This window comes from Myotis myotis, unplaced genomic scaffold, assembly GCF_014108235.1.
Source record: "Myotis myotis isolate mMyoMyo1 unplaced genomic scaffold, mMyoMyo1.p scaffold_m19_p_4, whole genome shotgun sequence".
In the NCBI taxonomy this organism is placed as follows: Eukaryota; Metazoa; Chordata; class Mammalia; order Chiroptera; family Vespertilionidae; genus Myotis; species Myotis myotis.
In genome coordinates, this window is record NW_023416346.1 from 117,216,359 (window position 1) to 117,242,643 (window position 26,285).

A 26,285-nucleotide genomic window follows, 5' to 3' on the forward strand; every position below is an offset into this window, starting at 1 on the left:
TATAAGGTTGGCATTTAAATCAGTAGACTTTGAGCAGAAAAGATTACCCACCATAATGTGGGTGGGCCTCATCCAATCAGTTGAAGGCCTTGAGAGAAAAAGACTGAGATTGCCCCAAGGAAGAGGGATTCCGCTGCAGACTGACTTCGGGCTCAAGCTGAGACGTCAACTCATATCCCATATGTTTGGGTCACCAGGCTGCCAACCTGCCCAGCAGATTTCAGACTTTCCAGTACCCACAATCACATGAGCCAATTCCTTAAAATTTCTCTATCCCTCCCTTTACACACACACACACACACACACTATTGGCTCTGTTTCTATAGAGAACCCCAACTACGACAGGCTGCCTGAGTTCAAAGCCTAAAAGTATTGCTTATCCACTATGTGACACCAGGCACACAATACAATCACTAGCCTCCAATTCCTTGACTATAAAATGGAGATAATAGCTGCAGCTTCCTTACAATAGGGCTACTGTGAGCACTAAATGTAACCACGTATGTAAATACTTCTGGTACATAAGTGCTCAGTAAATGTTAGATATTATTACCTAACATCTACTTATTTCACAAGGAACTTCATACCATCAAAAAAGCCTCTCTGGTCTCCTTGATCCAATGATATTATTAAAAGTATGTTAGTCCAATGTAGACCCCAAAGGATTCTGTGTACACTGCAGCACACCAGTCTATCATAAAAGGTAAGATTGAGAGACTACAAGCAAATGATAAGCAGAGGTCGCATCTTAGCCATTAAACCTAATACAAAGTCTGACACAGTAGTAATTCAATAAGAATTTCTTTATTAGGCTATAGTAAAAGTAGGCAAATCCCAAGTGGTCCAGTTTGAGAAGAGCAAAGCCATGCATTGATAAGTGCATCCCCAGAACAACAAGACCCTAAAGCTGGTTACAGAATGTGGTTGGTTACACTGTACACATTTAAATGCTATCTTTTTCTATGCAAGAAATGGAGTGAATCAGTTTTAATCCCACTTTCGAACACAACGCATGCTAAATAAACAAATGTTCACTCAAGAGAAATGAATGTCTACCCCAATGATAAAGACCCGTTAATTATAAACTTGACTAAAAGTGTACCTCTCCCATACAACTCTTGTTGCCAGATAAACTGATTTTGTTTCAAATCCTTTATTTACAACCCAGACCTTCTGGTAGCTCATGTGTAAGGAATATAAAACACGTTGAATAAACAAAGCTTTCTGAAAGGTTTCTCCTCCCCAACAGACACATTTAATGAAATTTATGAGTCTCTTTCAATTACTGCCCCACAGTTTGACAGGGCTCTAATTTTCATCTAAAAACTTAAAATACCATAAACTATGGCTTTGAACATGTGAAAGGAAAAATGAACTACTTTGTCTTCTAATTTCTTGCCCTGAAATATTTATTCATCTTGTGGATTTTTAAAAATCCACTTTACATTTTTACTTTGGAAAAAACTGTTTTCATCTTTAAAGAAATCTTCCTTGCACAACATTCTTATTCTCTATGCCTCCTCTCCTCCCACCTCCAATTTAGAAACTCGCATCTCATACGTTTCACTTGAACTTACATGCATTATTGCCACACTTGGGATTATGTCTGACACAGGACCTGGAGAACTTATAGAGCTGGCTTTCAAACGCATTTGAGCCAAATATACTCACTGACACAAAAGTTCTAGGAGCCTACACTCTTAAATATTAAATTCCCAGAAAAAAAACAAAACAAAACAAAAATACCACAACCCTGACACCAAGATGAAAACGAGAGCAGAAGATATTAACCCAAGGTCAAGAAATATGAAAATCTCTCCAACTCTAAAGAAAACTGTAAATGTGTGCCAATGCATTTTTCTAAGAAGAAGATTCACATATTTCACCAAATTTAAATTTTTTATGTGTTAAAATATAAGTACCATTGCAGATACTCCAACTAGCCATAAAAATAGTGCTTTAGGAATTCTTAGAATTCTCGTAACATCCATGAGACTAGAAACACCCCTGCCCAAAGGTCTTTGCCTCTTGCTTTGGCGCTGGGAGTCTGGCCCCTACTGGAAAAGCATGTACGTGTCAAAAGGCTCGGAGATTTGGTTCCATCTCCTAGAATAACTCTTCTGGGGGCTAATTAAGACACGGCGAAAGTATGTCCGTGCTTTAGTGAACATCAGCGCTCCGGCAAGTTTCACACAACCTGATTAAAATTGACTCAAAGTGTCTTACTTCAGTAATCACTTAGACAGAATGAATTTTACATTAGTGGGATCAAGCATGCACCAGGCCTCAGTGGAAATGAAAAGGGCTTATAGTAATAGGATTTATAAATCCACCCATTAGGTTAATGGCTAAATGATTTACATGTAACTTTCTCCCCCACTCCACCTTCCTTCACCCTTTAACTCAGTAAAAACTATGCTTGGCATTTTCCACTGCAGTGCCTTACTCAAAGGAAATAGCCTTTCTATTTTGGGACATTCTAATTTCTAATAATGGCTTGGGTAGCTACCATTAACTCTTTCAAAGCACAAATAATTGACTAATAAATTTAAGTAGTCTATACAGCCTAAAAGTGCTCAGTTGATCATAACTGTCTATTCGAGAAAAATGCGTCAGGCTGGCTATGCTCAGACAACGAAGTTGAGCAATTCCGAAGCACTGCAATCAAGATAATACAACTAAAAAGAGCATTAGCATTTTCTAGAATCTGCAACATTTTCTTTGTAACTGAGGTCATGGGAAAATCGAACTAGAAAAGTTGGAGCTCTTGGTCCCCACAAGTGGCAGGTTTAACTGGTCACTGCTTGTCATTACTAAGCACCTGGCCTGAAGCTCAATCCTAGAAGACAACTCACTGGTGGTCTGAAGGACAGTATGGAGTTGGAGAGTGACCAAGGTGTTGCTGTCACCATTCTGATGAAAGCATTTTTGATTTCTGGAAAGCTCCATTTTAGGACTGCTGTGTGCTAAGACAGTCAGGGTGCTATTCATCATTACCCTCTGCTCTGAGGGAGGTCCAAAGAGGGAGAACTTTTTAAGCCTAACACCTCAGGGGCAACTCCCTTGCTCAGTAACATAGCTAAATACTAAAGTCTGTTCTGCAATGACCATACTGTCTCCATGCCCTCCTACAGCAACTTTATTTCTTATAAAACAGTGTTCTGGCCTGGCTGGTATGGCTCAGTGGTTGAGCGTCGACCTACGAGCCAGGAGGTCACAGTTCGATTCCCAGCTGGGCACATGCCCGGGTGATCCCCAGTGTGGGGCATGCAGGAGACAGCTAATCAATGATTCTCTCATCGTTGATGTTTCTACCTCTCCCTCTCCTTTCCTCTCTGAAATAAGTATATGTTCTAAAAAAAATAAAACAGTATCCCTTGACACTCTTTTTATTAGAAGTTCAGAAAACAGATTCTGTAAGCTAGCTAGGAATGATTAAAATATAGAGGGTTCCCAATTTTTAAAAAATCTTCAGCAAGATGGTCTTGTTTTAGGGAAATGTAATTGTGTTCACCTGTCCAGATACATGTGTTGTAGACACGTGTTCAGGCATGCCTCTAGAATGCCTCTCCATGTTTAAGGATCAAATAATGTATTCCCATTTATCAATCACTTCTTCTACTGTCTCATCATCTTCGGGGAAGAATCCAGAGAAATTTCAAAAGAAACAAATAAATGCCAAGTTGAGGAAAGTCATTTAGGATGTAGGTGCAAAACATGGAGAAGACAAACAAAATAGAGGCCCCTGAAGTGGGAGTTCAAGTTCACTGAAGCAAACTGTACAGAAAAAGGTGGATGAGGAAAGAGTGTGAAGATCCAAAGGATAGAGGGAAACTCTCAATGGCAATTAAAGAAAATTAAGTTTTTTTAAAAAAGGTTTTGCAATAAGAAGAAAATAAAAAGTATGGCTGAGATTAGAATGCCCAGGAAAGTGGGGAGAATGCAGGAGAGGCCCTATAAACCACAGGATGGACTTTAAACTGGGGAGTGACAATCAGACTGACAGTTTAAAGAAATCTCTCTGGTTATAAAACATGTAGAGAATACATGTGGCAGGAGCAGCATCCAGGAGGAAGTGATAAGGATTGGAGAGCATAATAGTCATTGCACTGGAGACAGAGAATCACAGGCATTTAGGAAGTGCAATATACCAGACTTACAACTGGCTGGAATTGGGGCATTAGGAAGAGATAGGTGCCAGAGATGAGATCCATGGCCCTGGCCAGTGTACTCAGCGGTTAGAGTGTCGGCCTGTGCACTAAAGGGCCATGTGTTTGACTCTCAGTCAAGGGCTCATACCTGGGTTGCAGGTTTGATCCCCAAACCGACCCTCATGCAGGAGACAACCAATCAATGTGTTTCTCTCACATCAATGTTTCTCTCGCACCCCTCTCCTTCCCTCCCTCCCTCCCTTTTACTCTCTCTCTAAAAAGCAATGGAAAAAATATCCTTGGTGAGGATTAAAAAAAAAATCCTGGCTTAACAAATGGATAGGTAGACAGTGCTGTCACTCATTGAGACAGGGAATCCAGGAAGGAGAACAGGTTGGGGAGCAGAACCAACTGGGCGGTTTTGGAGTTGATGAATATGTTATGTCTATGACACCTAAATGAAGACCACAGGGAGGCAGGTGGAAGTGAGATGCTCAATGGAGGGGATATGGGGCTTTCAGGGGGTATAGGAATTCCAAAGGTCAACAGAGATGCAATATATGACTAAATCAAAGCAATGTCAGCATGCAGACAATTGAAACAGATGGCAAAGCTCATGACGGGGCAGCAGGAGAAAGGGAGATGAGGCAAACTGGCACCCACACCACAGTAATGGTACTCCCTGGGTCTCCTGATAGCTCATTCCTCCTCCAGCACCTCCTTTTCCCTTTCAGCTATCAGATCTCCATTCTTTCTGTCACAATTTGCAGGTGTCATACAAACCAGTGACCACAGGCAAATCTGATTGCAGGCTGCCACAGTCAGACAGCCAGGCACCACACACTGACCTTTAAGGAGAAAGATCCCAACAGGTGGCTAGCGCCTAATACAAATAATTGTATTAAGCCTCCGAACAAGGTCAAAAAGGGGAGCACCTTGCCTTTTCATGAGCAACAAAAACAGCTACAGGCCGTGGCTCAACAAACAGCAAGCAGAACCTCTGCAGTGGCTCCCCTCCTCAAGGCAGTGATGGGCTCAACAGCAAGACTAAACATCAATCAAGTCACTTCACAAGTAAAGAGCCTCCTATAGCTCCAACCTAACCATCATTTTCCTGCCTCTCTTCTGCATTTGGGAGGGGGGAGGGCATTCTTTTTTATGTCAAGTTTGGTGTCATTTATTAGCAGTTCCAATTTATACTTATCCGATAAACCAAAAGTTAACAATGGGGGAAGAGTTCTCCTCAGTTTCCAAAGAGTATTCTTCACATCCTTCAAAAGAAATTACCTAAATTATAGGTGATTAAATCAATTGCCTTTGCCACTAATTCACTTCGATACCATCAAATGTCACAGTTCTCATGGACCTTTGACCTCAGAGCAGGCCACTGTTTTGACAGAAGAGGCAGCTGTAGCTCAGGGGGTGGGAGGAGCCTGCGCAACCTCCTGAAAGACAAAGGCCTCATCCTGACCCAGAAATTCCACTGGGTGGTAAGAAGCCAGGAGTCCTGCAACCTGTGGTAGGACCCCATGTGTTGATCTACAGCCTTTCTCCCAGATCTTTACATACAAAAAAGATCTTCCTTCCCCCTGCACACAACCTCCTCTGCTCCCACCATCTTAAACTTTGTGACTGCAAATGGCGTGTCTGGGAGGAGCCACACACCACTGGCATGTCGGTACCCAGAGAAAGAATCCAAGCAGATCGGATTCCTGTCAGCTGCAAAAGAGCCATCACTTCAGCTGCTTCTCATTCTTCATTTTTAAATGGCAGGACACACTCAAGGGCATGGTGGCCTGCCCCACAAGACTAAAGATTAAAAAAGATAAAACCGAACCCTTCAGGATAAGCAGACTCACACAAGATTTTGAACCAAACAAGTGCTTTAGAAAAGATGTACTGTATAGTATTTTACAAATCAGTTGAGAGTGTTTCTTTTAGTGACGTGCTGGGAGGAAACTGATTATGAGACAATAACAAATCAAACTAACTATACAGATCAGTGCTTAGTCAATGGGACTAACACATTAATTCTCCTAGTATTAATCTGGAAAAAAACGTATTTTCAGAACTCTGAACCCAGAGCATGAAAATATTGGGATGTGCTACCAATGACAAAGTTACTACTCGATCAGTCCCTAAAAACAAAAGAGCATGTACAATTAAATATAACTCACTAAAATGTAGAGTATGGTTAGGAAGAACTTACCTACGCAGAATATAAAATGTGTTTTCTTTTTTAAAAAAATATATTTTATTGATTTTTTTACAGAGAGGAAGGAAGAGGGATAGAGATTAGAAATACCCATGAGAGAGAAACATCGATCAGCTGCCTCCTGCACACCCCCTACTGGGGATGTGATGTACCCACAACCTAGGTGCATGCCCTTGACCAGAATCGAACCTGGGACCCTTCAGTCCGCAGGCCGACGCTCTATCCACTGAGCCAAACCGGTTACGGCTAAAGTGTGTTTTCTTTTTCCCCCTCTCCCACCACCAGATCATTCTCGACTAATTCTTGGAAGATGAAGACCAACTTGGATTTTGATGTATAAACTGCTTTTGACGGTATTTCATTTTAAACAGATAAACACTTTTAAAAAAATGCAAGCTGAAGACACCCTTTTGAGAAACTAAGAAAACAGATGTGGAAGCCATTTGTTTAGATGAAGAGGAATTTTCGCTTTTATAGGAATACAATGATTCATGAAGAGGAAAAAAGTCTGTCATCAAGTTTACTTCAATAGATACTCTTGGGTTTGAGGCAGCTTTCTAAATATGGCCACTGCTTTTCTTCACATCTCATCTCTCCTGAAATATCTCAAACTACCACTAGACAAACATTACTTTTATTGTATTTATTCTTTTACATTTTCTGCTTAGTTAATATATTGTGCTGGGAAAAAAACCTCACAACTCTGGTACTACAGCATTACATTCTTGGCTTTTATTGTTTAGGAGGCTGGACGAAATACCTTCTGCTTTTAGTGATTTATCAAAAACAAGCCATCTTGAGAGTATTAAAACATTAACAATATAAGAAACTCTGACAATAAGTTCAGAAATAACAGCTCTCCTTAACCCCAAAGGAGGTGAAATAAAAGAATAGTGAAGTTTTCCCAAAAACTTCTAGCAAAGAGGAAAATCTCCTTTTTTGGTTTGTCTTTTTAATAGAGATACCAAGAAGAACTAAAACGGGAAAAGAAAAGGGGTGGGGCACTGGATTCAAACTAGGAAAATGGCTTAAGAAATTCTCTGCTTCCCTCCTGTGCCCCACCCAGGCCTATCTTCTTCCATCCTCTCTTCCTCGCCTATAGCCTGCTTCCCACTCAGTGGCTCAGTCTACAGGCCATTTTCTGGGTTAAGAGGTGCAAGGCCTGCAGGGATATACCTTCCATGCTCCTCCACCTCCTCAACAAAGGACAAGGCAAAATGGCCAATGTTCCTTAAACTTTTTTGTTTGATAAACAAACAAACAAATGCCCCTCACAATTTCCTGTCCCTTAAGAGTCTGCTATGATCCCTACTGAGCATCAGAAAAAAAGAAATGATCTCTTTTCTGCAATATCCCCATCTGCCAATATTTTGCCACGTTACTTGGTATAGTTTATATTTCAAAAATAGATGCTTTACTCTATCCCAAATATAACAACCTAATTTTGAAGATGCATTTTTCTGCTATGAGCTATGGCTCAGTCTGTGAATCTCCTTATCGGTCTACAAAATTCTGTGCTTGTGTATGTAGACATTTTTCTGGGTAAAGAATCCACAGCTTTCACCCAATTCTCAAAAGGGTCATGACACCCCCCCCCAAAAAAAAGATAAGCCTTCCCCAAAAATGTATAGTGATTTCTTAGTTGTGTTGAGCCAGTCCTGAAAAGTATAGGGAGTTGCCTGGTGTATTTCATAGCTACGGTTGCTCTTGATTTATCCAAGAGATTGCCAAAGAGAAGCGACTCGTCTTCCTGGCTCCAATGCCACATATAAACCTTTTGCTAACCATCCTAAAAATGGGTGTCAGCCATCAGTCACAAGATGAGAAGAGAGAAAAAGATGAGCCTTAATAAATCTGACTACTATTATTATCATTACAGAGACAACGTGCCATTTGAATTAGTAAAGTCTAAGGGTTGGTTGGTTTGCTATCTGTAAAGATATCATAATAACTTTACAGTGGTTTATTCAATACTAATTGAGCTTCTACTACATGAGAAGTATTCTCACAGCTGCTGGGGTGAGTCAAGGGAATGACATGATCTGATTTGTTTGAAAATCTGGAGGCAGGAGCATAAAGAGTGGACTGTAAGAAGTGAGGAGTAGAAGCAGTGGTCCAGAGGAGAGATGCCATGGGAGCAGCAAAGATGAATAAGAAGTAGAATCAGGATATGCTAAAGTTTGAGATGCAGGAAGTAAAATAAAAACCAAAGCTAGCCTGGCCAGCATGGCTCAGTGGTTCAGCATCGACCTATGAACCAGGAGGTCATGGTTCCATTCCCAGTCAGGGCACATGCCCGGGGTTGCCGGCTTGATCCCCAGTGAGGGGTGTGCAGGAGGCAGCCGATCAATGATTCTCTCTCAACACTGATGTTTCCATTTCTCTCTCTCCCTCTCCCTTCCTCTCTGAAATCAATAAAATATATTTTAAAAAAAACAAACAAAACCGTAGCTAAATACTTGACTTTTGGCTTGAGTAATGTATAGATGGTGATGGCTCTTTTAAATTCAAGATGAGATAGCAAAAACATGTTTATGAAATTAACAGCAATAAAGCTGATTTTTAAAAGTCTACAAAATCCTATCTAATAATAATAATGAGGTGATATGCAAATTGACCATCACTCCAACACACAAGATGGCTGCCCCAAGATGTCCGGCAGGGGAGGGCAGTTGGGGGGGGGGGGGACCAGGCCAGCAGGGGAGGGCAATTAGGGGTGACTGGGCTGGTAGGGGAGGGCAGTTGGGGGCAATCTGGCTGGCAGATGAGTGGCTAGGTGTTGATCAGACTGGCAGGGGAGTGGTTAGGGGGTGAGCAGACTGGAAGGCAGAAGTTGTTAGGGGCAATCAGGCAGGCAGGCGGTTGGGAGCCAGCAGTCCTGGATTGTGAGAGGGGTCCCAGACTGGAGAGAGTGCAGGCTGGGTTGAGGGACACACACCCCTCCCGTGCACAAATTTCGTGCACTGGGCCTCTAGTTAACTATAAAGTTGGACTGCAGGACATTCTTGTACCAATCAGGATGAGTCTCTCTCTCTTTTTTTTAATATACTTTATTGATTTTTTACAGAGAGGGATAGAGAGTTGGAAACATTGATGAGAGAGAAACATCGACCAGCTGCCTCCTACACACTCCCTACTGGGGATGTGCCTGCAACAAGTTACATGCCCTTGACCAGAATCGAACCTGGGACCCTTGAGTCCGCAGCCGATGCTCTATCCACTGAGCCAAACTGGTTAGGGCGAGGATGAGTCTTAATGATAGATATTTCAGATCTACCTGATCGTTCCTAATATTGGACCGCACACTTTATCAATTGCATGACCCTTATTCCAGCAGAGAAAGAGTTCTCCTGTCTCCCATTACCTTCAGTTCCCATACCAATATTTAAAAGCCCTCTTCTCTCTTTTATTTCCTAATTCTACACCCAGTCCTCTCAAATACAACCAGCAATCTAACATCATGTGTCACTCAGAAGACAGAACACTTCATGGTCAAGGTTTCCTAAATATATCCTTTCCTATCTCACTCTACCATTTCTCTTTGCAATCTTAGAGAAATCCTCCATGAGTCCCCTAACTCAACAAGCATTTACAATAGGCTAGGCACTGAAAGAAGTACAAAAGGAGTTTTACTGTCCTTAAGGAACTTAAAAGACAAATGTGATCAGTTCCAACTAAGCAGCTTTCACAGTCTGACAATTAAAGGAACAGGGCTCAAGAGTTGCCCTGCAGGAATATAAAAACAGAGTGACTGAGTCAACCACACCGCACCCCATACCAATGGCCTGATCTACAGAAACCTGCTATTTGAAGGCATACCCAAGTCTTCAGATGAGTCCAAAAAGAGAAGGAGTATGGCTCTTGCTCCATGCAGGAAATCGTCCCATTAATATTAAAGGGGAGGAAAGGCAATGCTAATAAAAGAGGAATGGAACAAATGTCCTTGTCCTTACCTATTGCATTAAGAAGAAAAAGAAGCCATGAAGTATAAGAGTCCAGGTCAGGACAAACATAAAGTCTGGAAACCTGGGATCCAAAGAGCCAGTATGTCCTTGAAAGCCTAGCTTTCTCATTTTTTTGTAGTGCAAATTGTCTTTCCTTTTATATAAGAACTAGAGGCCTAGTGCATGAAATTCGTGCAGGAGAGGGACGTCACTCAGCCCAGCCTGCACCCTCTCCAATCTGGAACCCCTAGGGGGATGTCCAACTGCCGGTTTAGGCCCCATCTTGCAATCTGGGACTGCTGGCTCCTAACTGCTCACCTGCCTGCCTGCCTGATCGCCCCTTACTGCCTCTGCTTGCCAGTCCAGTTGCCCTCTAACTGCCCCCCTTCCGGCCTGGTTGCCCCCTAACTTCCCCCCTGCCAGCCTGGAGGCCCCCTAACTGCCCCCCTGCCGGCCTGCCTGATCATCCCTAACCACTCTACCTGCCCGCCTGCCTGATCACCCCTGCTTCTGCTTGCTGGCCTGGTCGCCCCCTAACTGCCCCCTGCCGGTCTGGTCACCCCCTAACTGTCCAGAAGGAAGTCAGACGTCCAGAAGATGTCCGATCGATCCTGTCTAATTAGTATATTACCCTTTTATTAGTATAGAGCTCACCTTTTCCCTTCCCAGCATCTTTCATCTTTCCTTCCCCACTAATATCTTCTTTCTGGTTCTACAGTAGCCATTTCTCCTAAATTAAGGGTTACTCATTCACTTGACAAATATGTACTGACAGTCTGTACTGCTCCAGATGTAGTGGCTAACTCTTAGAAGATGAACAAAATGTAGTCCATGCCCTTGAGAAGATTGTAATCTACACCCCAACTATTCACAATGGTCTCCTTTTCTTCATTATCTTTTAGGGCTTGATTCCCCCACCTCATACTCAATGCATAAAACCTATGCTGTCTTTTAGCTTCACTCTCAGATCTTAAATCAAATTATTTTTTCAGAGGTCAGTAGCTTCTTCTTGCCAAAAGCAATGGTTGTTGCTTGGATTAGATTCTTCAACAATCATCTGAGCACTACCCTAATAAAATGAAAATGAATTGTCTTCCTTTCATTATTACCTTCCACGAGATCCTAATGATAAAGCCCATACATGAACATGACTCCAGATGTTGTCAAATTTTCCATGGGGGGCAAAACTGCCCCCAGTTGAGAATTACTAACCTACATCAATGATACCCTGTATACATGCTTGAGAAGTGACTGATTTGTCATAAAGCATACTGATTCCAGCCCGGTCGGTGTGCCTCGGTGGATTGAGCATTGCCCTATGCACCGAGGTCTCTGGTTTGATTCCTGGTCAGGGCACATGCCCAGGTTGCAGGCTCGATCCCCAGTAGGGGGCATGCAGGAGGCAGCTGATCGATGTTTCTCTCTCATTGATATTTCTCTCTCTCTCTCCCCCTTCCTCTCTCTAGAAAATCAATAAAAACATATTTTTTAAAAATTAAAAAATAAAACATACTGCTTCCAGACATATGCCTATTATCATCAAGATTAGTGAAAGCAGAGGATATTATCCAAGATGGATTTTTCATGCTCATGCAAATTTACAAAGTCTCCAAATGTGCCAGGTATCTTTCCTTTGCCTATCCACTTCCACTCTCCACCCTGCTCTGTGGGATGAAAGGTTGATTTAATAAATTACATCAAAAAGCTCCCCTTGTCCCCTAATTTACAGATGAGTTTAGATAATCGGGAACACTGCATAGATCAGGACGAAAGTGAGACAAGGTCATTTACGACCCCAGCTTTCTTCCTGAACGGTCACATAGAGGCTGGCTGGATCCATCCACCTGTGATCAGAAGACCTTTTTCATCTAACTACCTCTTTTTAAATTAGGTTTCTGCTCCTCCTCTCACTCCTTTTCTCCTGAGAGTGTAACATCCCTGCTATTACTAGCCTCAGAGTTCACACAATTGCCCTGCAATTTTAATGTACCGTGCCCACATTTTGGTAAATAATCCCTCTATCAAATCCTCCTATTGATCTCAGTGTCATCTCTTTCCTGCTGGGGCCCTGACTGATACAGCAACTACACTTTAAAATTTATTGTAAATTTTAAAAATAAGCAATTTTAAAATGCTCCTGAAAACAGACACACAAGAAGCATCGCATCTTGAAAATCTAGGCTTTTAAAATTTGTGAAGAAGACATGCCATGAACTTTCGTTAAAGAGCAAACCTGTGATATATCTCTTTTATTGTGACATAGCAACTAAAAATGCTCAAATTTATATTTTCTTTAGCCTTACCTTATCCCAAAGAGAAAGAAAAAGAATAGAACACTATCTGTCTCATAGAGTATCAACAATTTTGGCAATCATTTTGTAATTATTACATACTAACTTATATAATTAGTTTTCTGTATACATATTTTAGGTTCCTAATTACACTGTATATAAACGCTAAGGACCAGGACTATATCTTACATTTGTTTTCCTCACACTTATTCATGCCTTGCAAGAGTCTGCACTAGTTAAGAGAGAATGTATTCAATAAATATTTGTTGACAATTAAAAATAGAATCAACAGAAACAGAACATAAGGAAGCAGGAAAGCTAGCCCCAAGAGATATGTTCACTAACTTTAGTATTTTGTTTGCCCTGCTTCATCAAGAGATTCTGCCACCAGAAGAAAAAGAAAAGCTTCACTGTAAGGTGAATGTAAAATTTTAGGAAAACAGCTGTATACCCATCAAGATTATTCTCCACAAGTGGCCAACATGAAACAGAATTTACAACAGAGACAGGAAGAAGGGTAGGTGGAGTTAGAATAGAAGGAAATGAGGAGGCACAACAAGAATTAATTACTGGTAATTACACATGCTACAGCCTCTCTTCTTTCTCTACCCTCTATCTAATCAACAGTGGGAACAGATGTGGTCTGTGGTATTGGGGAGGGGGAATGCTTAACAGCTGTTTGGAGAACATGCCATTAAAAAGCAGCCTTGTCCACAGAAACCCAAGAATCTTGCTGTTTTGAAAGAAAAGAGGTAATGAATAATGACCACAGTCTTACTTTGAACTTCAGCTCATTCAGGCCAACGATAACTCTCTTTCTCTCCTGATTTCTGATGAACTATGGCAGTAGCTTTGATATTTTCTGTTACAAGAGTGCCTCAATCTTTAAGTTTTCATATTTCTCATCCAAGTACTTCTGAAACCAGTACAAATATCCAGCTACTCCTTATTAAGTAGTCAATAAATCTTAACTATGATATTGATGATCAAAAGAAAAACTCTTCAAATTCCCACTATAGGAAATACAAAACTAGGGTGAAATAATCCCAAATTAGCTCAACTATCTTTCTGTATGTCCTTTCATGGGATAATAACTCTAAACAACATGGAAATCAGAACATCCCAGTTTACGTCTTAAAACATTTAAAGAATGTAGCATGTATGTAATCTTTTCTAAAAGACAAAAACAAAAACTAAAGCCCACGAATAAATGTAATATACAACATGACCACCATGGCTTTAACAGAAAATACAGTTACTCACAAAACAGAAGTTCCAGCACCTTTCTGGTAAGAAGCTGTTTTTGCTTCCTCCCAAGTCTGATGATTGCCAACTGGGAGGGAGGGTCGATGGCATTCTCACCCCATTTGGACAGCCACAAAGCCCAAAGAATGGCGATAGGTGGCACAGATCAGTGGCTTCAGAAACTACCAGGTGACTGTTATCTATGATCTGAAACTCTTGTGCTAGAATAACAGGGGACCTTTATTACTTCAAAACCAATTAGGTTCCAAAAAGCTGTAAATAAGTCCATCTGTTCACAAATCCAAAGTGATATTCAATAAATGATAGATTATGCCACTGATTGATAGCAAACACATTGATTGCTTCTGCTCAAACACCAACTATGTTAGAAATTTTGGAATTTCTTGAGTAGCTTTAACAATTGCAAGTTCTTCTTAGGTTATGGTGTATAGATGTATAGCCACATAGAATGTTTGAGAGCACACATATACATATATACACTTGCAGGATACTACACTAATTTCCCATATATAATCTTATTAAACTGAGCTTGCACATTCTCAAATTTACTTCTGTATAGTTTGGGGGCAACTTCAAAAATTTCATTCCATTTCAGCACATGCAAATTGCATGAACTATGATTCAATCCTGTTGGGGATAATTAGAGGAAGATGGAGCTGGGGTTGGGAAGAGGAAAGAAAGGTAAAAGCTAATAATGGCAGAATAGGAATAAAAAATTTTTAGAATGAAGCCATAGGAAAAATAAAAGAAAGTAAGTGCAAGCACACTTGGGACTCAAAACTGTACACCAATAGCATCTAAAAGTCAGCCGTGAGTGGGAGTGGGGGTTGGGGAGCCCTAGGGAGATGGGCATCAACAACTTCTGAGGTTGAAAATTAGAAAGGCAATGAACAGCTAGATAGAAAACCAGCCGAGGGGAGATGGAAAATGCCTCAAAGCACACTTATTATGTGCAACAAAACAAAATTTATATTGAACAAGGAATAGTAAATGAAAATGAATAGTTAGTATTCTTTATTACTAAATTAAACATTATAAATGAAAGGGTCAGTTGTATTATATTCAGAAGATTTATTTAACTATAAATACTATTTATTCCTAAGAGCTTCCATAGATCCACTTTCAAGTTCAGACCCCCTGTGACTAGTTTCCATGAAGTCTAAAGTCCTCAGAGTTAAATTCTATATCCATGAGTTTTCAGGAACCTCCTCCTCTAGGTGAGAAAGGACTATGCCCTGCCTTTGCAATTCACCAGAACGAAGCTGTTCTTTTTGGTGTGCCCTGCAAACCCACCTTTTGAGTCCTAGAAATAATTTCAGTTATCTGCAAAAGAGCACATACGTTTAAATTAATCGTTCATCCTGAGTTATGTTGCTTTTCTGCATCAGCAAATGCACATTACTATGCAGAATAATGAGCTTTTTTTTGTCTAATAGAGAATATATTTGGGAAAGAAATGGGAGTTTCTGGCAAAAAATAAGGCTTCATTACTTCAGCTTTAAATGTAAATTAGGCACTCAGCAGCATGCAAGTTAGGACAATTTTCCTTACGCAAGATAAGATGAATTATATTTTATTCCTTGGTTCTTAACAAGAGTCACTTCCTTAGACATATCTAACCCTTAAACAAAGGCTGCTCTTTGTCACAGCTAGGGAAATGTTTTTATTACTGATGTTCTTTAAATATGTATGAATAAAAACCTCTCTTCTATACTCATGTTCATAACAAACTGCTTCTTAGGCAAAGAATATGTATCTAAAATGAATGTAAAAATAAAAGGGGGAATACCTGCTTTCTCTGTGAACATTACACATGTCCCAACTAGTGGAAAGGCCACTAAAAAAACCCCACAAAAAACAGCTGTCTTTTGAGGTTCTAATACTGACTTTGCAAGAAAGTGATGGTTGTTAAAAGTGAAAAAGGTATTAAACACACATCTGATTGCATAGAATCACACTAACAGAACAACTACCAGTGTTTCGTGGGGTTTTGCTCTTGTTTTTTAAAAGTAATCACTTCTTTCATATCCATAATCTTCTCCATCTATCTGGAACTCAGTGTGTCCAAATGTCTCTTGCTCTGTAAAACCTTGAACAAGACCTATCCAATCCCATCCTTCACCATGGCACAGTGCTGGTCACCTTCAGCAAATAGGCCTCTCCATTATATTCAGCCACTCAGGAGACCATTCTTACACAGGCAAGGATCGAAGACATTTCTCAGAGTGTTCTGTCCTAGTTAATTTGAGTACATTATGGGATACTGCAGCTTTAAACCTGAAGTTCCCTGAATCACCCTTGGCAAAAATTACAGTCCTGGGATGCTGGTCTGGATTTTTCCTTTAGTCCTGCACCACTTAAATATGCAAGTAAAAATAAGAAAGGGTAAATGAGATATGCTCGACATCTTACTGAACACGTAACACTTAATTTAAGATCCTAACATGTAATATCAAATTTTTAATATCAGCTTTACAATTGACAGATTCTCCAGTTGACAAATGCCTTTTTAAGCTAAATTCTCAAACTGATATTTCATATGATGAGTACAACTGACCTATATTTTTGCATCATGGAATCTCAACTATGCGAATCATTTTAAGATTATTGTTAGTCGGTTACTTTCCTTATATGACGGTTACGCATTTCTAAGTAGTGGAGAATCACATTCCAATCTTTCTGTTGTACTTCTGCACATAGCCACAAAAGGGAAGAGAAACTGGACATTTTTATTATTACATGAGTTTTTATTGCAATTCCCAATGCTGCTTACCTATAAGATCTGTTACATAGGAAGTGCTAAGAAAATTAAAGTCTATGTATATTTTTTAAAAGCATACTTTAAACACATAGTTTATATCATACTAGAGGCCTAATGCACGAAATTCGTGCATGGGTAGGGTCCCTAGGCCTGGCCTGCGATCAGGGCCAATCTGTGGGGCAACCGGCGGGACTATGGGGAGGGGGGCCCCCACTGGCACTTGCCTGGTGCCACCCACTTGCTGGAACTGTCCCCCGCCGCCGCGGGTGAGGGAGGTGACTGGCGGGGTGATGGGGGCCCCTACCCCCTGCTCACTAGCTGGCGCCGCCCCCTACTGCCACAGCCACCAGTCACCTCCCTCTGCAGGGCAACCAGCTATGCAATCGGAGGCCCCCACTGGCACCAACCTTGGCTGACCTGGGGCCTGCAGGCTTGGGGCAGCTCCTGCGTTGAACATCTGCCCCTGGCGGTCAGTGCACATCATGGCGACCTGTCATTCCACCAGCTGTTCCGCCGTTCGGTTGATTTGCATATTAGGCTTTTATTATATAGGATATAATATAGGATATTATATAGGATAGACTGACTCAGTATTTAGAAACATAATTCTAAATGTATTTAGAAACATAAATCTTGCAGATAAAATTATAAACAATGGCAGAATGATATGATAGCTGTCCCCCAAAAAACTAAATAGAAGTTAGATTCTCTAGAACAACAGTATTGTCCAATATTGATATGGCTAGTGGCTACCATGTCTATTGAGCACCTAAAATGTGGCAATTATGGCTAACTGAAATTTTAATTTTATTTCATTTCAATTAATTAAAACAGATTTAAATAGCTATCTGTGGCTAATGGCTACCATACTGTATAGTTCAGATCTAGAACACTGATATCTACAGAAGTAATGTGCATAAAGAAAGCTCGTATGTGCTTGCTTTGGCAACACATTTACTAAAACTAGAAAGATACAGAAAAGATTATCATGGCCCCTGTGGCAATGATGACAGACAAGTTTGTGAAGCATTCATGTGTTTGATGCAAATAGTCACAGGGACATAAAGTTCAACAGGGAATATAGTCAACAATATTATAATAACTATGTATGGCGCCAGATGGATATTTGAATTATCAGGGGTGTAATTGTCTAACTGTTATGCTGTACACCTGAAACTAATGTGGAATAATACTGAACATCAACTGTAATGGAAAAACATATTTTTAAAAAATAAAAGCATAAACTATCCAAAAAATAAAATAGCCCCCAAAAGCTGTTATTAATTGGAATGGTATGGAGACTAAAAAAAAAGGTAGAGTAGCCTTGTATTTTTATTGACTAGAAAATCAATCAGAGGCTTTTAAAAGACAGTCCCACCCAAAAGAGTCAGACACTGAATCTTAGTTTTGCTTTTCATCTCAAATGATCAACTAGGTGTTAAGAAGCCTTATCGGTATAATCTAAAATTGCACAGAACACCTAAATTTGTCCGTAAAAGAATGCACTGTGATAATTCAAAATTTTCAGGCCAAAAATTTACAACAGGAAAGAGTGGTTGGCTAGGAAGCAGAAATGGTAACAGACACATACATTATACAGGGTGTCCCCAAAAATGTATATACACTTTAACAGCTGATAGCCCAATTTTAAAAATGAAATGTATTTTAATAAATACTGGCTTTATAATTATTCAAAGTATGTGTATAAATTTTTTAGGACACCTAATATATTCTACCTATGAAATTCAAATTATTATCTGTGAAAGGGCTCTGTGAAAACTATAAGCACAATACACATATCATGATTGCTGCTACCACTACTGTTGTTGTTATAGTTCTTGCCTTCAAGGAACTTGCAAACTGGTACTGGCCAAGGGTTTGCTGGTTGCCCATAGGTTTTGGTGGATGTATAGAGAGTGATACCACTTCATTTGGATTAGTGAAAACATGAGAACTGATGTGTATAAATTCAGTGGTCACTGGGTCTTAACATCATTTGTGTTTTTTTGGTTTTTTTTTTTAAATATATTTTATTGATTTTTTTACATAGAGCAATGGAGAGTGATAGAGAGTTAGAAACATCGATGAGAGAGAAACATCGATCAGCTGCCTCCTGCACACTCCCCACCGGGCATGTGCCCACAACCAAGGCACATGCCCCCGACCAGAATCGAACTCGGGACCCTTGAGTCCGCAGGCCAACGCTCTATCCACTGAGCCAAACCAGTCAGGGCTCATTTGTTTGTTTTTAACAGTAAACTGGGTGGTCCTTTAGCCCTGACTGTGGACAGCTAATATACAGGTAATATTTGAGGAAATAATAAGAATTTGGTAAGTGAAATTGGCTCACAATTCCAAAATTTGGGTCTCCTCCATTATACCTCAAATAGTGCCATTACTCCTTGAAGGCAATTACCTTTCAGGTTCCCTGGATCTTTTATAGGGAATTATAGTATACTACAGGCCTGATGCACGAAGATTCGTGCAAGAATAGGCCTTCCTTCCCCTGGCTGCCAGCACCAGCTTCCCTCCAGCACCTGGGACCAGGCCTTCACTCTAGCCGCCGTCCCCCACCTTCGTTCCAGGCCGGAGCCGCCTCCCACCCCAGCTCTGTGGCCTTCACCCAGAAGCCAGCCCTCAGTGGGCAGCTGGCTGGGGCCTGTGGGAGGTTTAAGTTCCTTCGTTGCTGGGGTGACGAAGGAAGCCAAGCATCCTGCCCAAAGGAAGCCAAGTGTCCCACCCAAAGGAAGCCAAGCGTCCTGCCTGCTCCGGCTGGCGCAGCCATCTTTGTGGCTATGGGTACCGCCATCTTTATCGCAGAGTAATGGTTAATTTGCATATTATCCTTTTATTAGTATAGATTCCTTAATTTTAAAAAAATCAAACATATATGCTTGGGTCCCAGGACTTTCTGGGTTTAAATTTAGGTATTTCCTACATTTTCAAATAAATTTATTTTACCTCTGTTAGGACAGATTAGCTTTTCCTATTAAAACAATACTATAAATAGTCATTGATTTTAAGAACAAGGGTTTGGCATCCATACTTTAAACAATAAAGATAAATTTAGAAAAAGAAAGAAAAACAGAAGTGAATGTAACTCTCTATAAATTTAAATAAAGTAAAAATAAATTATTGGCAGGACAAGAGGATAATTATAAGGGATTCACACATCCCTTCCAGACCACAACTATAAGGCAAAAAAAAAAGAAGAGAAAAAGCCACCCTGCCAGGGTAAAACCTACCTGCACAATGGATATGGCGACACTATTGAAATTAACCAAGAGACTGTCTATGTGATACCAGGCCTCATAATTTGAAAACCTCTAAATGTTTCTAAAGGTGACCTAAGTGTAATCTTAGGAAGCAGGCCTAGAATGTGGCTTGTCATTTAGTAAATTAGATTATAGTTTAGTTAAAAAAATTGTGTGAACAACGAAAAATGGTCACCATAGAAATGAGCCCAAAGAACCAAACATTGTCAAGCTTTACTGCTCAGCATTATTCAGGGGAAACCCAAATAGTCCGTGTGGCAGGTGTATCCTAATCATAGATTATCTAACCAAGTCCCTTTGTTTTGATTCCATTCTCACCAAGCAACCTTGTGATTGTAATTTGGCTTCCCATGTGGCTTGTCTATAAAGAGAAAATGCACTAATCTCTCAGTTCAACCTCGCCAGTCTAATTAACAGCTGTAGTTCTCACTTCAAATGAACAAACTGACATTAGGGCATGTACATGTGAGCCTGACCATGCACAGTGTGCCAGGAGTCAGATTTCTGAGCCTTTAAGAATATAAGCTCCTTTTTCACCGCTGAACCTCCTGTGCCTAGAACAGTGCATGGCTCATGTACTGTTCAGTAAATATCAGGCTGAGATCCAGAGACCTAAGATGACTTCTCCTAGTGTCTTTCAATTCAAATTGCAATATATCAAATGGCCAGAAAATAAAGTCCATTGCAAATAAAACATTTAAGTATCATAGCGTTAATATGACCTAAAACTGATGCATTTGATATAATTAAGGAATTAGAAATGCTTTGTTTTCAGACCTGAAATAAAAATGTTTTCTTCCATTCTTTTACTCTTGAAAAGCTTCCCCATGACAAGCAAAAGCACTCAAAATCATTCAGAAGCTTGACATATTCGGTACTCAAGAATGCTCACTCTTTAAAGTGATAATGGTTTTTCCCACTGAAACCATTTTGAAAAGAGCTAAGTCAACACTTCTCCTTTCACCTTTCTCTAACTCCACAATTTATTCTAAATATCCAGTTGAGCTATTTCATATCAAATCCAATAAAGGTAACAATGACTAGAGTGCTGCTAAGTTACCCAGTTCTATACTGTGAATACAGCTATTAAAACATGTCTCAATTGGCTAAAATGTCACAAAACCAAAAGCCCCGACATTCTGCTTCCAGCACTAGACAAACCCTCTCACAGAAAACAACTGTAGCCTCTGGATGATGGGGGGGGGAAACTACCTGAAGGTACTAGAGAGTAACATAAAATAGGCCAAAAGTAAAGGGAAGCCAACGGTACCTCTGGACCAAGTGGCCCATTTTTCTAACTTTTTGCCTGAGGGCAGTCACCACAGGTGCTGTGTAGAGCAGTAGCCTGAAGAGCCAGAAGACAGACACAACAGAAGATGAAAAGAAAAGACACAAATTATCAATATCAAGAATGAGAGAGGCCATAGCCAGGTAGCTCAACTGGTGAGAGCATCATCCTGAAATGCCAAGGTTGCGGGTTCGATCCTAGGTCAGGGCACATACAAGAATCAATCAATGAATGCATAATAATGGGAACAGATCAATGTATCTCTCTCCCTCAGTCTAAAATCAATTTTAAGAATTAAAAAAAAGAATGAGAGAGATGGCACCACTACCAATTCTACAACTTTTAAAAAATTCAAAAAGGGAATATTATAAAAAACTCCATGCCAATAAACTATACAAATTCTTTAAAAGACACAAACAACCAAAGCTTACTCAAGAAGAAATATAACTTGAACAACACTATATATAGTTTAAAACATTTACACAAATAAAAGTCCAGGCCCAGATAGCTTCAGTGGTGAATTACTTCAAACATTTAAGGAAGAAAAAAATATTAATTCTACAGAAACTTTCCCAGAAAAATGAAGAGGAGAGAATACTTTCCAAGGCATTCTATGAGGCTAGTATCACTCTGGTCTGACCAAGACTGGCAAAGATATCACAAGAAAAGACAACAATATCCCTTGTGAACATAAATGTAAAAATTCTAAAAAAGCAACTCAATTTTTTTTTTAATTTATTGATTTGAGAGAGAGATAGAGGAAGGGGGCAGGGAGAGAGAAGCATTGATTTGTTGTTCCACTTATTTATGCATTCACTGGTCACTTCCTGTATCTGCCCTGACCAGGGACTGAACCCTTAATCTTAGCATATCAGAACGATGCTCTAACCAACTGAGATAACCAGCCAGGGCCCTAATTTTTTTAAAATATATTAAAAGTATAGCATATCATGACCAAGTGGGGTTTTTCCCAGGAATGCAAGGTTAGTTTAATATTTGAAAAGCAATCACTATAAGTAATAGTAACAAATTAAAAATAGAATAAAACAAAAAACCCCTATGATCATCTCAATAAACAAAAACACACCTATGATCATCTCAGTAAAAAATAAGGCATTTGAAAAAAATCCAATATCCAATCCTGACTCAAAAAAAAACTCTCAAGAAATTTCTTCAACTTGAAAGATATCTAAGAAAACCTATAGCTGACAACATACTTAATGTTACAAGACTGAATGCCTTCCCCCTAATGTCAGGAACAAGGATTTCCACTCTCAGTACTTCTATTCAGCATGATATGGGAATAGGCACTGCCAGTCTCATCCTGCCTGTTTGTAAAATTTAAGTAAAAAAACATCAATTAGGGTCCTAGCTGGTGTATCTCAGATGGTTGAAGTGCCGTCCCATACACCAAAAGGTGGTGGGTTCAATTCCCGGTCAGGGTATATACCCAGGCTGTGGATTTGATCTCTGGTTGGGGCGTGTGTGGGAGGCAACTGATCAATGTTTCGCTCTCATTTTCAATGTCTGTCTCTCTCTCTCTAAATATATATATATATATATATATATATATATATATATATATATATATGGAAAAATGAGTATGTTAGAAAAGAGATACATGCACAGTGGAGATGCATGCAAATGTGGAAAAAAGAATAATAGTATCTCTTTCCAGCTGGCTGGGGCCAAGGAAAAATCTCTGCATAAGCAAATATTGCTAATAACCACAAATACTCATTGTGGCAAAGTGGTGACATGCTGTGGAAGGATCTCAATTTATCAGAATAAACCACATGAAATGGCTGATATTCAACTATTTTGCCCTTAAGAAAAGATGGCAATTACATTATGTTACAACCATTAGTAAGGTGGTTAAGAGCACAGAATCTGGAGCCAAACTGCCCAGATTCAAATCCCAGCTCCACTACTACTTACTGGCTGCATGACTTTGGATAGGCTACATAACCTTGATTTCCTCATCTGTAAAATGGGCATACAGAAATGTCTACTTCATAGGTTTGTTCTGAAGGGTTAATGAGTTTATATATAAAGCACCTAGAACAGTGCCTCGCACACGGTAATGCCAGTGTGAACTACTGTATCATCAATCAATCCCAGCTCTGGCACTCGTCCTCTATGAGAAGATTCTTTCACCTGCTTTCTCAACTTGTAAAATGAGGAGGATGAATCAAGACCAACTCTTAAGTTATATTTTTCTACAATTATGACATCAAAGGACAAAAGCTTTCTATCACCATACTAAACTAACAAAACAATATCATCTGCCTAAGGACTATCTGAGGCCATTCTTCAGTTTCTTTTAGAACTGACAAATTAATCTCAAGGTTAGAAATCAGTATCTTGGATTGAAGTTGTTTAGGTAAATCAGTCATCTTCAGAGCAATAGCTTCCCATCAGGCTTTTATAGCAAACTTTTATAGCATCTCCAGTCATACTAAGAAGTTCAACAGTTATAATCAATATTTGTTCAAACCCTAGAATGTGCTGAATGTCAAAAACCTGCACACAGCATGGTCATTAAAATGATAAATATGGGCCTAGAGTCAACTGCCTGGGATCAAATCTTAGCTCCATCACTAGATGTCTGACTTTAAGCACATTATTTAGCCTCTTTGTAGCTCATTCCTTTTTGTGCAAAAACAAGAATAATCATTTCATGATGGCCATGAGGATTAAATAAACTAATGTATGTAAAGTGCTTAGGATAATGACCAGCACACAGAAAAGACAGTAAATATCAGCTCTGTTTAAGAGCTAATTAATTAATTTTAGTGCATTTGAATTCAGAAAATAAGCACAGGCCATCCAACATGTTTTAGAAGACCCTCAAAATCAAGTAGCAACATATTATTTAAAACTTAGATGCCAAAAATAAATAAATAAATGAATAAATAAATAATATAACTTAGATGCCGAGTTGCTCTTACCTTTATAAAAAGAAACTGTTGAGAATATCTGACCACTCTAAGGAAAAATCCTATTAACAAAATCACATCAAATAAATTTACTTACCAGCCCTGGAACGTCTTTAGTTTTTTGTTCCTTAAATCAGGATTATTCTCCCATTTCCAAAACATATACAAACATTAAAATAATGTTTTCCTTATCACCTGGCATTGCTAATTCTCATTCACATCAGGTATACAGACACTATTTCCAAGACCAGATAAAATTACTGTTAACTGTTTGTACTTTCAACCTTGAACTATTAAGCCAGTCCTACATTTTACTTCCTCTTTACATCAGTAGCCAATTGACTGCCTGCCCACACTTTCATTTCCTTTGGCCCACAGAAGCAATTAATGGTAACAAAAAGCTTAAGTAAGAGTTCAACATCCTCTCCACATTTAATGATTCCATGGGGATTAGTCAAGAGGAATAGTCCTCTTCCCAAGATTCCAAAAGGCAAATACCCACTTCTCACTCTATTGCAAAAGATGGAAATTGCCATACTGGGCCTGTATCAACAGGTGGCTTTTACACAATGCTTCACAAAACTTCAAATATATGTTTTTATAACTGACAGTAAAACTCATGCAATAAAACTGTAAATGAGCATTTTAGAAAAACTCAGAGGCTATTTTACTTTCAAGAAAATTTAAGACTGTTTGCCTGGGATAAACTCTTCTTTTGTTAATAGTGCATAACCTTGCCCTAGCCAGCTTGGCTCAGTGGATAGAGCGTCGGCCTGAGGGCTGAAGGGTCTCGGGTTCAATTCTGATCAAGGGCACATGTCTGGGTTGGGGGCTCGATCCCCAGTAGGGGACATGCAGGAGTCAGCCAATCAATGATTCCCATCATTGATGTTTCTATCTCTCTCCCTCTCACCTTCTCTCTGAAATCAATAAAAAATATATAAAAGATATATATATAAATACATAAAATATATAAAAATATATAAAATGTATATAGATTTAAAAACAAGCAATAGTGCATAACCTCAAAGACTACCTGCAGTTTCTAGGGTCAATTTGTTGGTAATCAATTTCAAAAATATTTTAAGCATATGTCCATAACCAAAATAGAATACTCATAAAATACTTAGGTATATTTAAGTCAATATAAATACTACATAATTTTAAGATATATATACATTTTAATCTTCAAATCCACAGGTATTTTACATACTTCCGTCTATTATGCTCAGTTACATATGCATATCTACCAGAAGTTGTGTGTTTAGGCCTTAGCCAGGTAGCTCAGTTGGTTAGAGCATCATCCCAATACTCCAAGAAGTAACCAATGAATAAATAAGTGGAACAAATCGATGTTTCTTGATTTCTCTCTCTCATCAACAAGCATTTAAAAAAAATGTGTGTTAGATTTTAACCTAGCAAAAATGTACTACCCAAAACACAAATAAAATCTTCTATATATGTAAAAACCTAAGCGACCAAAATGACTGGTCGCTATGACATGCACTGACCACGAGGGGGCAGACGCTCAATGCAGGAGCTGCCCCCTGGTGGTCAGTGTGCTCCCACAGCCAACCTCTCCCAGCTGGCCAACCTCCTGCAGTCTCTCCCCTGGGCCCCCGGGCTAGAAAAGGGAACCGGGGGTGGGTGGCAGCAGATGCAGCCCCTTTCCCAGGGGGGTTGAAGGCCAACCTCCCGTGCCCTGTTTCTCCTCCCAGCCAGCAGGCCCCAATCAGCCCACTGCCCACCCACTGCAGTGGCGGCGGGTGGCGGAGCACCAAAGATGGTGGAGCACCAAAGATGGCGGTGTCGGCGTCTGGTGTCCATTCCTTCTGCACCCTGCCTGGCGACTGTCGCCTCCTCTCTGGCCCAGCCCTGACTGACCTGGCCCCAATCGGCCCTGATTGCCGGCCAGGCCTAGGGACCCAACCCATGCACGAATTTCATGCACCGGGCCTCTAGTTAAAGATAAACACAATAATCAAGAGGTGGAAGAAACCCAAAAATCCATTGATGGATGAATGAATAAAGAAAAAGTGATATATACATATAATGAAATATTATGTATCCTTTAAAAGGTAGGAAATCCTGTCACATGCTATTACACAGCTGAACCTTGAGGACATAATGACAAGTGAAATAAGACAGTCACAAA

At 39.9% G+C, this 26,285-nt stretch overlaps 1 protein-coding gene and 1 non-coding gene across 6 annotated transcripts in view; one reads left to right on the forward strand and one right to left on the reverse strand.

Annotated features, from left to right (window-relative positions):
• The window catches only part of POLA1 (DNA polymerase alpha 1, catalytic subunit), a 316,833-nt gene that overhangs the window by 212,738 nt on the left and 77,810 nt on the right, over window positions 1-26,285 (reverse strand). The gene's annotated exons all lie outside the window — the stretch shown is intronic.
• On the forward strand, window positions 17,562-17,669 carry LOC118654838. Its single transcript, XR_004967098.1, has one exon. It is a non-coding gene; the product is annotated as a U6 spliceosomal RNA (small nuclear RNA).